The sequence below is a fragment of the Solenopsis invicta genome, chromosome 5 (assembly GCF_016802725.1).
Source record: "Solenopsis invicta isolate M01_SB chromosome 5, UNIL_Sinv_3.0, whole genome shotgun sequence".
Lineage (NCBI taxonomy): Eukaryota > Metazoa > Arthropoda > Insecta > Hymenoptera > Formicidae > Solenopsis > Solenopsis invicta.
In genome coordinates, this window is record NC_052668.1 from 2,186,436 (window position 1) to 2,199,969 (window position 13,534).

Below are 13,534 nucleotides of genomic sequence, written 5' to 3' on the forward strand. Positions count from 1 at the left end.
TTCACCTTGTATTTTTACATCATGACTTTTTCTGTACAGATGTTTTGTTCATGTATGTATGTTTTAAGTTTACTTTTAATAATCTGTTACGAATAAGTTTCTATAAAACGAAATGTGAGAATTCTCAATAATTAAAGATACACATAAAGAAGCGAGCAAATAAAAGTAAGCGCAATTATTGAGGGGCAACGGTTTAATTTTGAAAATCTTAATTCAATACATAGATAAATACAAACATCCCGACTCATTTTTGAATCATCTTCAATGTGATCTACTTTCTCAAAAGGACCTCATTCAAGTGGTGACGATACAAAAGAGTGCGCTGCGATGTAGAGAAGCTAGATTTTCAGAGCAAGGAACAATTTGCAACCTTTTCTCTCATTTGCCTGTTTCTTTTATGTAGGGAAGAATGAGATAAATTGGACTGTGTTCCAAATAGAATCTTTTTAATTAAAATGAATACAGGGAAGCAGATTTGCGTGCCATTTATAACGTAAAGTCCTTATAAGACACTATGTGACAGAACATGTGACTGTAGTTGAACAGTTTTTGATCATAACATTTATAAAATAAACACGAATATGTATTTTCAGTCATTGTGCAAAAATTTAAAAAAAAATTCTTGTAAATCATTATTTAAAAGGTGTTAAAATTTTGAAAGGTAATTGATTGAAGATAATTGAAGAGTGTAGAATTCAAAAATATCAATCATTTTGTGATCATTTTTGTGATTTATTGTAAAATTTATTTCAAAGTTCGAAACGACTCGTGTCCAAATCGGACTGTTACATAGGAATTGCAACCTGATTGTAACACTGGCAATTGGCCGACTAAATTTGGTCCTAGAAATATTAAATTAGTAAAATATTATGAGTTATTAGACCCACAATTAGAATAATTGAATTTTATTGATTTCAATCCTAATTATAGAAGAGGGTATTATGGCTACTGTTGACAATATGGCTACCCTATTGTTTCCGTTATTAGGTAACGTATTCTAACAACTGCTTATGGAGTTATTTGTTTAGTAGCCCGCCGTTTTTTTAGTGATGCTAATATTCCATGACTGACAATTGTTATAAAGCATTTTTACTTTTGAGTACTTCTAAACTTTTTCAAGGTATACGAGGTGTGTTCAAAAAGTATCGCGAATTTTGTGTTTTTTCAAAAATTATTTATTTATTCATGAATATCTATTTTGTCCCCTTCAAAGTAATCCCCATGAGATATTATACACTTGTGCCAACGGTTTTTCCAATCTTCGAAGCACTTCAAAAAATCATTTTTTTTATCTTGTTCAGCTCCTCCTTCGGTGCCGTCTTTTTCTCGTCAAGCGTAGCGTAACGTCGTCCTTTCATGGGCCTCTTCAGTTTAGGGAACAGGAAAAAGTCTTTGGGGGGCAGATCTGGGGAATACGGTGGCTGCGGCATCATTAGTGTGTTGTTTTTGGCCAAAAAGTCGCGCACAAGCAACGATGTGTGAGCAGGGGCGTTTGGTACGAATTTCGCGGCGACCCGTCTCATGCCCAAATCATTGATAAAAATCGAATGGCGCGAGCCAATCGATATGTTTAGGTCCTCAGCAACTTCTCTAACGGTGATTCGACGATTGGCCAATACCATTTTCTCCACTTCATTAATTTTTTCGTCTGTTGTTGAAGTGCTCGGGCGTCAGGCACGCTATTCGTCGTTCACATCTTCTCGGCCTTCTGAGAACATTTTGTACCACCGATAAACGTTGCTTCGGTCCAAGGTAACTTCTCCGTATGCCACAGTCAACATTCGGAATGCATCCGCGCACTTAATTTCGTTTTTCACACAAAATTTGATACAGGTTCTTTGATCCATTTTTTTGAATAGGTAAAAATCGAAGACGATCCAAAACACGTGCAAGCAAAGCAGCTGTCAACAATTAAGTGAACATTCAAAATGGCCGAGCTTGTCGGCATAAGTGAGAGACATGAGTACCAACATAAAGCCACAAAAAGATCGAAATTCGAATATACGTAACCCGCGAAAATTCAAAATTCGCGATACTTTTTGAACACACCTCGTATTTTTAACTTTACATACACTTCCTCATTATTCTTAAACTTGAGTGTATTATCACACAAAGGTACTACACATACTCGAATTTTTTTTTGTTATTTAACTTTTTATTTGGTCGTATACATTTTGAGTTATACAAAGTTAAAATATGGAATTTTGTTAATATGATTTTTTAAGCGAAATTTTTATATCGAAATATTTCTTCGATCAATCGATTGCCATTCTAAAGAGCGGTGTTTAGAAACATTAGAGACATCATTTTATGTTTGTTGTTTAATGTTAAACAGGGATAAAATGATATTTTTAATGAAATTTCTAATGGTATTTCTAAAGCTTCTGAACGCAGGAAAATTTTAAATGAGAAAAATTCTACACAATGGAAAATTAAAAATATATAAATTTGTAACAAGGTACTGTATTTCTTTTAAACTAAACTAATTTTTTAAAATGATTTTTATGGATAGCTATATTACATTTACTTTTTTTCTTTTACCGATTATGCAGTGCATTAGATTTTTATATATCACGTTTTAAAAAATATTTCATTACTTTGAGTCTAGAATCTGTCAAACAACACTCTGATGAATGTAATCGTTCAAGTTTGAATAAAAAATTTTAATTATAAACAAAGTTCAATAAAATTAAAATATGTGCCATATTATCCTCTTTTCCTCTATAACAACGATATCATAATATGATTAGGAAGTGTCTAATTATATAAACTACCACTGTTTTTTTTAATGTTTATTTTTGACTGTTAAATTGCTTATTTTTGCTCAATACAAAAAAAAATATATTAAAATCTTTCAAAATTCTAACAGTCGGTAAAAATAGAAGTATTTGTTTTGAACCAGGAGATGATCCAATTTGGAACCACTGGTTGCAAATTGGACTGGAAAAAGCGTTTTTACATTTTCCATTATAGTTCAACATAGCTAAGAAATACATCAAAATGATCTAAAGCAAAAAAATAAAGGGAATTAAATTATCTTTTCATCGGCTTCTTCAGTTTTACGATTACACTTTATTTGCACCTTATAGAGAGCAAAAACTGCATGAGTCCGACTTACTCTATTTTTCGTTATACTTTCCCCTACTTTTAATTTCCTATAAGGTATATCTATTATTTACCTAAATTAATTTGTAAAGTCATTGCCAAAAATTCTGCATATATTGAATAGAAAAGTTCTTGTTGTTAACTCTTTAAGAGCAAAAAATTAAAGCCAAAAAATTCTTGCAATACTGCATCTTTTATTTTATTTTATGTAGTGTTTTTTTTTAAATATAAAGAGCAGAAATTCTCTCCGTGTCCATCTAATGGTAATGGCGTGTATTGCTTATGAGTCAAGTATGTATATATAATATTATTTTTTTAAATATTTTTGGAATTTTATAGTAGAAGCTTGGTTTTGTATGAGTAGAGATTTAAAATTATTCAAGGTGCCAATGATTAACAATTACGTTTTGTAATATTAATTATTATGTAATGTTAAATATAAAAAACCGCTGTATTAATAAAAACATGTGAAATTCATCATGTGTTTGAAATTCAGTTTGTTCTCCAAACATAATAATAACAATCTTTCGATCCATGGATCAATTTTACCAGCTCGAATAAAAAAATGCAAGTATTAATTTATATTTCAATTATTAACAATTTATCTAATTGTTTAAATATGATGTTTAATGTCTCAAATGATGCAAAATAGCAAGACACATTAAAAACAAAGAAAAAGTCTTTAGCCCAATTTTTATGAAAATACGCTTTAAAGACCAACGTTGATAGTGTAGGAAGTTTAATACACGGGAACTTAAATGTTCAATTGGGAGCAAGAATTCTCGTTGTCCGATTAAGAATGACATTATTTTAGCTGAAATTTAGCTGAAAATTAAGAGGATTATTTTTTTATGGATTAGAATTATTGTTAGGGAAGAGGGTCATGAAAAAAATTCGAAAAAAATTTTGATCAAGAGTAAATGAGGATCACTATTGTATATACACGTACATATTATATATATTCAGGATGTACCAAAAGTCCCGGACTCCTTGAATATCTTAAAATCTAAGCGTTTCTAAAAAAAATGTTTCAAACAAGAGTTGTAGACTTAAAGTAACATCACAGTATAAGTAAGAACAGTAAATTCACTCCGATCTAAAACGCGCCGAAAGTTGTCCTTCGCGCATGACCGAATCGCACAACCAGCACTATGGCGGTTAAGTTCTGATTGACGATTCCAGCATATAGCGTCATTAACCCAACTCAGGTTGAGTTAAACCACTGCGCTTGCAAACGCTATTGGATCCACGCACAACCAGCAACATGGCGATCTTGTAATCCTTAGATCTTGATATCGTTAAGGTCACATCGATTTTTTTAATAGAACGTCCTATATCTGATTCCAAAATCCAATAACTGATGCCAAGAGTTTTGCAAACACTATAATAAAGTTTATTTTTATTAAGTACTTTCTGATTTATGAGGGGTGAAAGTTACAGTGCCATTATTAGCATTATCCACAGTATCGTGTAAAGATTGCTCAATCGGATTTCTATCTCTTGAGCGTTCGTATCTGTATCTCTTTTTTTCTCCCTCTCTCCTTTCTTCTAGCCTAGAGACTACATAAACTAGAAATCTCTCTTGTCAGGTTTATTCGGCTGTTACACATCGTCCTGAGATCTGCGAGTAGAGTTTCAAATAATAATGCTTACTGCGAAAGCGGTAAACTTTTGATGATGCGAGGATGGGGTAATCGTCAAAGATCTTGTGTACAAATGGCAGAACTCTTCAACCAAACTTTTATAAATGGGGACAATGGTCGACTGTTATTCGTATTATGCATATTCATTTTGAAGAAATAGGGTTTGGTTAAAAATCGAGACAAAGTAGACCTACAACGGTAAATCCTAATAAAAAATTAAATAAAAAAAACTAATATCAATTTATTGGTTTTGAACTAAAAAATAACTCAATTTAATTTGCTAATGTAAACCTATGCGGTTGTTGATGCGAATATAATAAAGTTACTATATAAGATTTTCCGTCAGTAATAACAAATAGAATTTTTTATACTACAAAATCGATGATGACATGCACAGTTATTACAATTCTATAGCATCCAAACGTTTTGATCTATGATGTGGATCCTCCTCAGTGAAAATTCAAATAAGAATTGGAACAAGTTTAACGGCTGTGAGCTCTCCTCCCTCATAACTTATTTATCTTCAAAATTTATATTAGTCCAAAATAAAAAAAATTTTTTATCCATAATTGAATCTTGAATTCCGGGAAGAGATCAAGCTTAATGTGTATGTAATATGTGTTTACAGTAATAGTGAGTAAATACGTTACAGTACTTACAGTACAGTAACAGATTACTTTACACCTTACAACTTTTGTCTGAAATTTTTTTAGAAATGCTCAGTTTTTAAGATATTTAAGGGGTCCGGGACTTTTGATACAGCCTATATTTACTTTGTATTTATATATACAGAGTGTCTTGCAATCACCGAGCAATATTTTAACAGCGTATTCTGGATGTAAAGGAGCAAAAAATCTTAATACGAAAATGTCGAGGCTATAGTAGTTTTTAAATTATAATCGATCAAACATAACCAGTAATGTCGCGTAGAATTTGTGCGCTCAGGCCTGTAGTTGGATAGCACGCTTATCGGTTTATCATTTGTCACTGATTTCACATAATATTGATTTTTACTACACATCTGATTCCTAAGAACGTTATTAATTATTACTCTAAAAAAAAATTTGTCTTTATTTTTAAAAAACCGTGTATGATAATTAATAAGTGAAAAAGGCCTATTTAATTTGTAATATTATATCGTAATTCAATGTTAGTTTAAAATTGTATTTTAAGATCGACAAATAATTGCATGCAGTTTGTATGAACTAGAAGTTAAAAAGTATTTTCAAAATTTGCTTTAATTGAATGGTCTTTTTTATTTATTAATTTGTGTTATCCACAATCGGCCGAATTTAACTTACTACTACTATTTATAAAGATATTTAATTATTTGTTTTCTTTTTCAAGTATATTCTTTCCAAATTTTCAAGTCGTTAAAAAAGTAAAATTTTATAATTCAGTATATTATAAAAATTGTAATAAAAATTGATATTGTTTTATAAATGTGGACGATTTAATCTTATTTCTTTGATAAATTGTAATTATATGATTTTACATTTTATAAGTCGTAAAAAATACAAAAATAATAATAAATTATTTTTTATAATTACTTTTTATTTTGAAAACGTCCTTTTTTTGTAATTGTAAAACTATAAAATTTAATAATTATAACATTAATAATTAGTAACTCGATTAGTAAATCGATGAACGTGCTATCCAACTACGGGCCTGAGCTAGGGATGTTCGATCTTGAATCGATCTTTTGAAAAATCGATTCTTTTTCTTTCAATTCTCGATTTTTTAGATCGATTTATAAGTTTCGATTAAATCGACGAATCGATTCTCACGGCCCGAGATCGGTGTCTCGATTCTCAGGGTGCGAACCAATCACGAACGTTTCTCAGTTTTTAAAACAGTTTCCGAAAACTGCTGTACGCTCGTGATTGGTTCTCTCGTTATACATATAAACTAATATGAGAAAGACAGTGATTTTCGACCTCCTATAATTATCCGGACACCGAAATAAATCCTCCCGTGTATGAACTTCTATCCGGTATTGGCAATACCGGGCGTAACAATATGATTTACATAGTTATATATACGTAAACGACATCGCGGTTGCAGATCGTCTTCTGCCAATGTGTTATAGTGTTCGTGTTATTGATTTGTTCTTGCCCTGTTTTTGAATTACGCTGTGTTATTAAAAAGCTCTTTCGTATTAAAGAAAGCTTTTTTATTTCCTGAGCGCGAGTGAGTTAGAAAACGAACTGACCTTTCCGAATATAACAATATGTACAATGATAAATATAAAAAAAATCTAAAATATTTTATTTAATGCGTACTGTTTCCATTTTTATCAATATACAGAAATAATGTAAATTATATTTTATTTTTGAATTCTTAATATTGTATATTTTTATTTTATCAAGATTAAAATCAGATATATTAACAACCCACATAGCACGTAATATTGCAGTGATATCATAGCAATATCACTTTTACATTGCAATATTACAAATGAAATATTGCAGAAATATCACGAAATATTACTGTGATATCACAGTAATATCAAAATGTCCGCGAAAACGCATCACAGTAATATTACTGTGATATTTCATAGTAATATTACTGTGATATTTCACAATATTTCTGTGATGTTTATGTGATATTTAAATAATATTGCAAAAAATTAAATAAATAAATTATTTCAATTTATTTTATTTTTATTGTTATTCTTAATATTATTTTCATATCGTTACATGTAATATATATTAAACATAAAAAAAATTATATTTATTAAAACAGAATACAATAATGTAAACGTAATAAATGTTTAATTTACAAAAAAAATCTCTTGTATCCTTTTTCATTTTTGTTAAAAAAGATTCAATTTGATTTATAATTTTAATTTATGTTCAAGATTAAATAACAATACAAAATATTATTTACATATAAAAATATAAAATTTTATATGGAACAGCGTTCCACACGTACCCCTTAAAAAAAAATTGATAAACTTGTTTCAATAAACTGATTACTGATTAGTAACTGACAAAATATAATCAGTTACTGATCAGTAATCAGTTTATTGAAACAAGTTTATCAACTTTTTTTTCAAGGGACGTTACATTGGAAAAAAATTAGAACAAGTATTCGTTTCCAAATTACAACAAGCAACAATTTTCTTTAAAGTCTCACTGAAGTGTGAGCTAGTGAGTCGTGGTGAGTCGGCCCGGTCGGCCGCAGTGGCGTCTAGATATAACACCTGAGGCTGCACTTGACTCACGAGAAGGTCTCCAGCGGCGCGGCCACCTAGCGATGGTGCCAGCACTCACTTGTTTGCGTGGAGTCTTATACACACGGCGGGACAGCATAGCGGCTGTGTACACGCTCGCTTGTTTCGTCGTATGTTGTGACGGTCGGTGACCGAGCCGCAACATTATATACATACATATAATTAATGAACATTGTAAAATACCTAATTAATGATAGAATATATATAATCATATTTTTTAATAGAGTTGAAAAAAAAGTGAAATCTAAAGAAAAATTTGTTGGTAATTTAATATTTTAATTAACTTGAAAAACCTTTTACTGTGGTGTATAATAGTCTAATCAATATTAATGAATAAACTATTTCACAAAATAATGTACCGAGCAGTAAATATTAAATGACGTAAAAATGTATATTTTTTTAAAAACTTTTTAATATACTTTGAAATATTTATTGCCAAGTGAATAATAAATGTGTATTAACAAAACTTTTTGTAAACATTTTTTTTTAAATTCCTCATTATAAAAATTTTTAAAAATTAAAATCAATTTTGTGCTCCTGTAAAAATTATAAATGACAATAAGATAAATACAAAGGTTTTTCTGTAATTTTTTAATAAAATCATTATTGATCGAGTTGTAAAGCAACAATTAAATTGATAGATTACATAGAAGAGCGTACATTATAGTTTATACATATATACAGTTTAAGGAATAAACTAAGTAAATATCTAAACTAATAATAAAGTTAATTAATTTTTTTTCTTAACATTTACTTTTATTCCACGAAAGGGCAAAGACATAATTATTTTATTTGTAAGTTGATTTCTTCTATAGGATACCGAAATTACCAAGAATATTAAGGATACTAAAAATATCGAAATTGATCAAAGAGATAGTGACGTTGCATTAATAAGACATAATAAAAACGTGGTTTGACATTACCTTGTTCTTTGAAATTAAATATTGCAACAATATATTGCAATGATATCATTGGAATATTTTAATGTTATTATCACTGTGTAATATCACAATAATATTTCTGTGATATTTCTGTGATATCAGTGGAATATTTCAATGTCATTATCACTGTGTAATATCACAGTAATATTTCTGTGATATTTCACAGTAATATGTAATATTTCTGTGATATTGCAATGATTCTGTGATATCACAGAAATATTACGTGCTATGTGGGAATTTAATTATTTTTTTTTTTAATTTTTTTTGTATTATGTTATCCAATAATTTACATTGCTTGTATTATCTACATAAAAAAAATTTGTTTGAACAATACGTAAATAATCAATATAGACATAATCTTGAAATGTAAGGCACAACCCTGTATAATTAAAATAATAAAAAGAATCGATTTTTACGAAATCGATTTTTTGACATTCAATTTTTGGGCGGATTGATATTTTCAGTTACGATTCAGTTCGATTTTTCTCTTGACAAGATCGAACATCCCTAGTCTGAGCGCGCAATTCTATGCGACATTACTGGTTATCTTTAATTGGTTATAATTCAAAAACTACTATAGCCTCGACATTTTTGTATTAAGATTTTTTGCTCGACTGTACATCCAGAACGCTGTTAAAATATTGTTCGGTGATTGCAAGACACCCTGTATAAACATATACGTACATACATACATACATATATATGTGTATGTATGTATGTGTGTATGTATGTATGTATGTATACAGGGTGACCCATTTTAACTTAGGCAGCCAAATAACTCGAAAAATAAGCACACTACGAAAAAATGTTTAGAATCAAAATTTCGTCATTTCGAGGGGGACGTACAATGACGTTAAAATCATGGTGGAAGTATAACATGGTGTGCTCAATTTGGCTAAACCACGCCCCTTTTCACGGCAAAGTGTCTCTTATTCCTGAAGGCTGCCAACTGTGAAAAAATGAAATATTTAATGTCGGAAAGTTGCTGAACCTAGATGGTCGCATCTTTGTCACACGTACGAGTGCATGCATTGCGTCTTTTTCTGTCATACCAGCGCCGCCAGCGTCATTGCTCCAATTTCAGTGTCTTTGCTTCATAGCGTCCATAGTAACAACACGTGCTTTGAGGTTATTTTTTAAACTTTATTGTAAAATAAAGTGAAAATGGTACATTGTGTAGTGAAATCGTGTAAAAATTGCAACGAAACGTACTTACCGGCGCAAGTAAGCTTTTTCCGATTTCCGGAAAATGCAGTAATGCGTGAAGGCTGAATTCAGAGAATCGGAGAGAGTTTTATGCCGAAAAATATTAAGAATGGTAAGTCTTATTAAATATTATTAGCCAATTTTTTGTAATGACATTATTTCCATTGCAATTTGTATTACACATACAGGCACACACACAACATTCCAATACTGTTCCAAAAGAAAATATTGTAAATATTTGTATCTTAATAGAGCAACCTAACCTAACACCAATTACTTGATATATATACTAACCAACAACTTTCTATTTAATTGTCTTAATTTTTGCAATAAATTTAAAGAATAGTATATTAAACTGATACAATATGTTTCAAGATAATTAAATGTACGTATCATGTATACATTTATACGTATTGTCGAAATTAAAATAATTTAATAGGAAGTTACATAGCACACATCAAGTGCTTGATGTAAACTAAGACAATTGTTAACTTATTAATTGTTAGTTAACTTAACTATTATTCTGTCATTTGAATTTTCAGCAAATATATGCTTAGCACACTTCACAGAATATTTGTTTGTGAGAAGTAAAAAGATTCGACCTCCTATGGACATTCGAAGACAGTCGCTTTTGCCGAGTGCAGTTCCAACATTATTGTTACCAAAAACGGAAAATAGGTAAAAATGAATAAATAATAATTGATGTATTAATTACTGAAAAATACATTCCTTTTTTTGCATAACATTATCAAAGTAACATTTATATTTTCTATTTTAGTAACAATGAAAGTAATATGGACTTCAAAGTCATAGCCGAAGATTTTCCGCTTCCCGTCATCCACGAAAATGTACATGTAGTCTTCCGAGTTACTCGTCAGCCCTGATGATCCATCGAATATACAGGAATGTATGATAGATGCAGAATCACCGAAGGGTCGATTTAGAAGGTAAGAACAACATTGAACGATTACTGATGATAGTAATTTGCTATCTTAATTTACCACAAAATTCTTGGTATATACAATAAACAATGATGTTTTGTTTTATTATTACAGTAATCGAAGGCTGGAGGAAACATATGCAATGTGTTGAACGCCACCAAAAACAAGAAAAAAATGAAAAAAATCAAATAGAATTTTTAGCTCTTAGTTTTTTAACTTTGAAATGTATAAAATAATAAATAATTATGTGTATCTAAAAACTGTATAATATAAGAATTGTGTATAATAAATTATTATATTTATCATGAAACTTGCATAAAAAATAATGACTTATTTCTTCACATTTTGTCGGTAGAGATTGTCTTAGTCAGTTCATTCAAAAACACCAACACATGGCTCAAGCATAAAATCAATGAATATTATTTAATTCAATTTAACTATCTTAACTATTTTTTTCTTTTCATTTTTAATGAAAAAATATCTTCAAATTTCAATAATTTTTTATTTACAAAAAATTAATATTCTGTAATGATTTGTGGACTTAATAATTCTATTTATTTCTTGTTTTGGAAAAAATTCTTGTATATCAATAGTTGTTTTTTAAATTTTTAAGAACTTTATTTTTTATTATTAAAATTACCGTAAAATTTATTACGATATTTATATTTGTAGTGTTATTTCAAATATTATTTTATTATTCAATACTATTAATCTTTATATTTTACACAAACTGTTTAATTTTTATTAATTTTTTACAATGAGCGCAATTAGTCTTTTGTGTCGTGTTGTATTTAATAACATTTATTTACAGCGGTAACTATCTGCAAGAAAAGAGATAGAGTGAAAATAGGAAACGTCCGACAAAGACAGTTATATCAGGTGTACAGACTTTAGAAAGTGAAATACTTCAACTTTTCACAGTTGGCAGCCCTCTGGAATAAGAAGCAGAAAAACGACGGAGAGCGCAGATTTTAGAGAAAGAAGGCTGCAAATTGAGCACACCATGCTATCCCTTCCACCATGGTTAGAAATCAACTCCCCCCACCCTTCTCCCTGGGCGGTGAGGAGGGGCAAGTTTGAAATCTTAAATGGGAACCCCTATTTTTTATTGCATATTCGGAATCTTTGACTAAAAACACATACAATTTGTCTGAAACATTTTTCTCGATTTATGATAGATGGCGCTGTAATCAACGAAATTCAATTTCTTTGATTTCTCTTACTGAGAACCCATGCTTACGATTCTGCAATAAATTAACAATAAAAATACCACGTTTTCATTGTTAATACTCGAAATTAGTCTTAAAACAAACTTCTCATTATTTTTTATCACTCATTAATTACTTCTCAAGAAACTGCTTTTAGCGTAACCGCTGGACGGCGTAACTAAGGAGCGCGACACATCGTCTCAGGACCGTGCGTAATACAAAAGTTACAAGATCATGAATCATAAAACAATCTAATTGTTTAATGTCTAATAATTCTACAAAAGTTATTATAATTATTTAATTATGTAATAATAAAATATTACTTAAATATAATTATTAAAATATCAAGAAAAAATTTCAATAACTTTTATTAACAATGAATAACAGTATTAATAATGAAAACGTGGTATTTTTATTGTTAATTTATTGCAGAATTCTAAGCATAGGTTCTCAGTAAGAGAAATCGAAGAAATTGAATTTCGTCGATTACAGCGCCATCTATCATGAATCGAGAAAAAGGTTTCAGACAAATTGTATGTATTTTTAGCCAAAGATTCCGAATAAGCAATAAAAAATAGGGGTTCCCATTTAAGATTTCAAACTTGCCCTCCCCTACCGCCCAGGGAGAGGGGTGGGAGGTTGATTTTAACGTCATTGTACGTCCCCCTCGAAATGACAAAATTTCGATTTTAAACATTTTTTCGTAGTGTGCTTATTTTTCGAGTTATTTGGCTGCCTAAGTTAAAATTGGTCACCCTGTATACACACACGCGCGCGCGCGTGTGTGTGTGTGTGTGTGTGTATATATACACATATATAGGTATGTATGTATACAGTGTGTCAGGTAACTACCGCTCGTGGTTTCGTGGATTGATAAATCAAGTAAAATTGAGCAGAAAAGTCTTTTACCATTTTTTAATATTTGCCATAGTTAACGAAAAAAAAATTAATAAAGTCTGCGAATAAGCGCGTATCACCGCGCGCAAGGATCGCCCGCCGGTCGCCGAGACGTAGACAGCCGCGGCTGTAGGCGCGGCGCTGTGCGATGAGGAGAGAAAGGCAGTAGTAGCTGCGGCTTGCGAGCGGCGCGGCAAGGAGGGAGAAGTATCAATGGGTACTCGCGAGCGGCGAGCGGTGCTAGATCGTCGCTTTGAGCTGCTCGTTCCCTCGTTTTCTTATGAAAATGAAATTTTATAATATAAAATCTAAATATGGAAATGTATCTTTTTTCATTACTTCTTAAATCGCGCGTATC

The 13,534-nt window shown here is 30.5% G+C and overlaps 1 protein-coding gene and 1 long non-coding RNA gene across 5 annotated transcripts in view; both read left to right on the plus strand.

Annotated features, from left to right (window-relative positions):
* LOC105204961 (kinesin-like protein KIF21A) overlaps positions 1 to 13,534 on the plus strand; it is a 65,371-nt gene that overhangs the window by 38,265 nt on the left and 13,572 nt on the right. The window lies entirely within an intron of this gene.
* LOC120357930 lies at positions 10,794 to 11,240 on the plus strand. Its single transcript, XR_005574928.1, has 3 exons — positions 10,794 to 10,808; positions 10,909 to 11,077; positions 11,186 to 11,240. It is a non-coding gene; the product is annotated as an uncharacterized LOC120357930 (long non-coding RNA).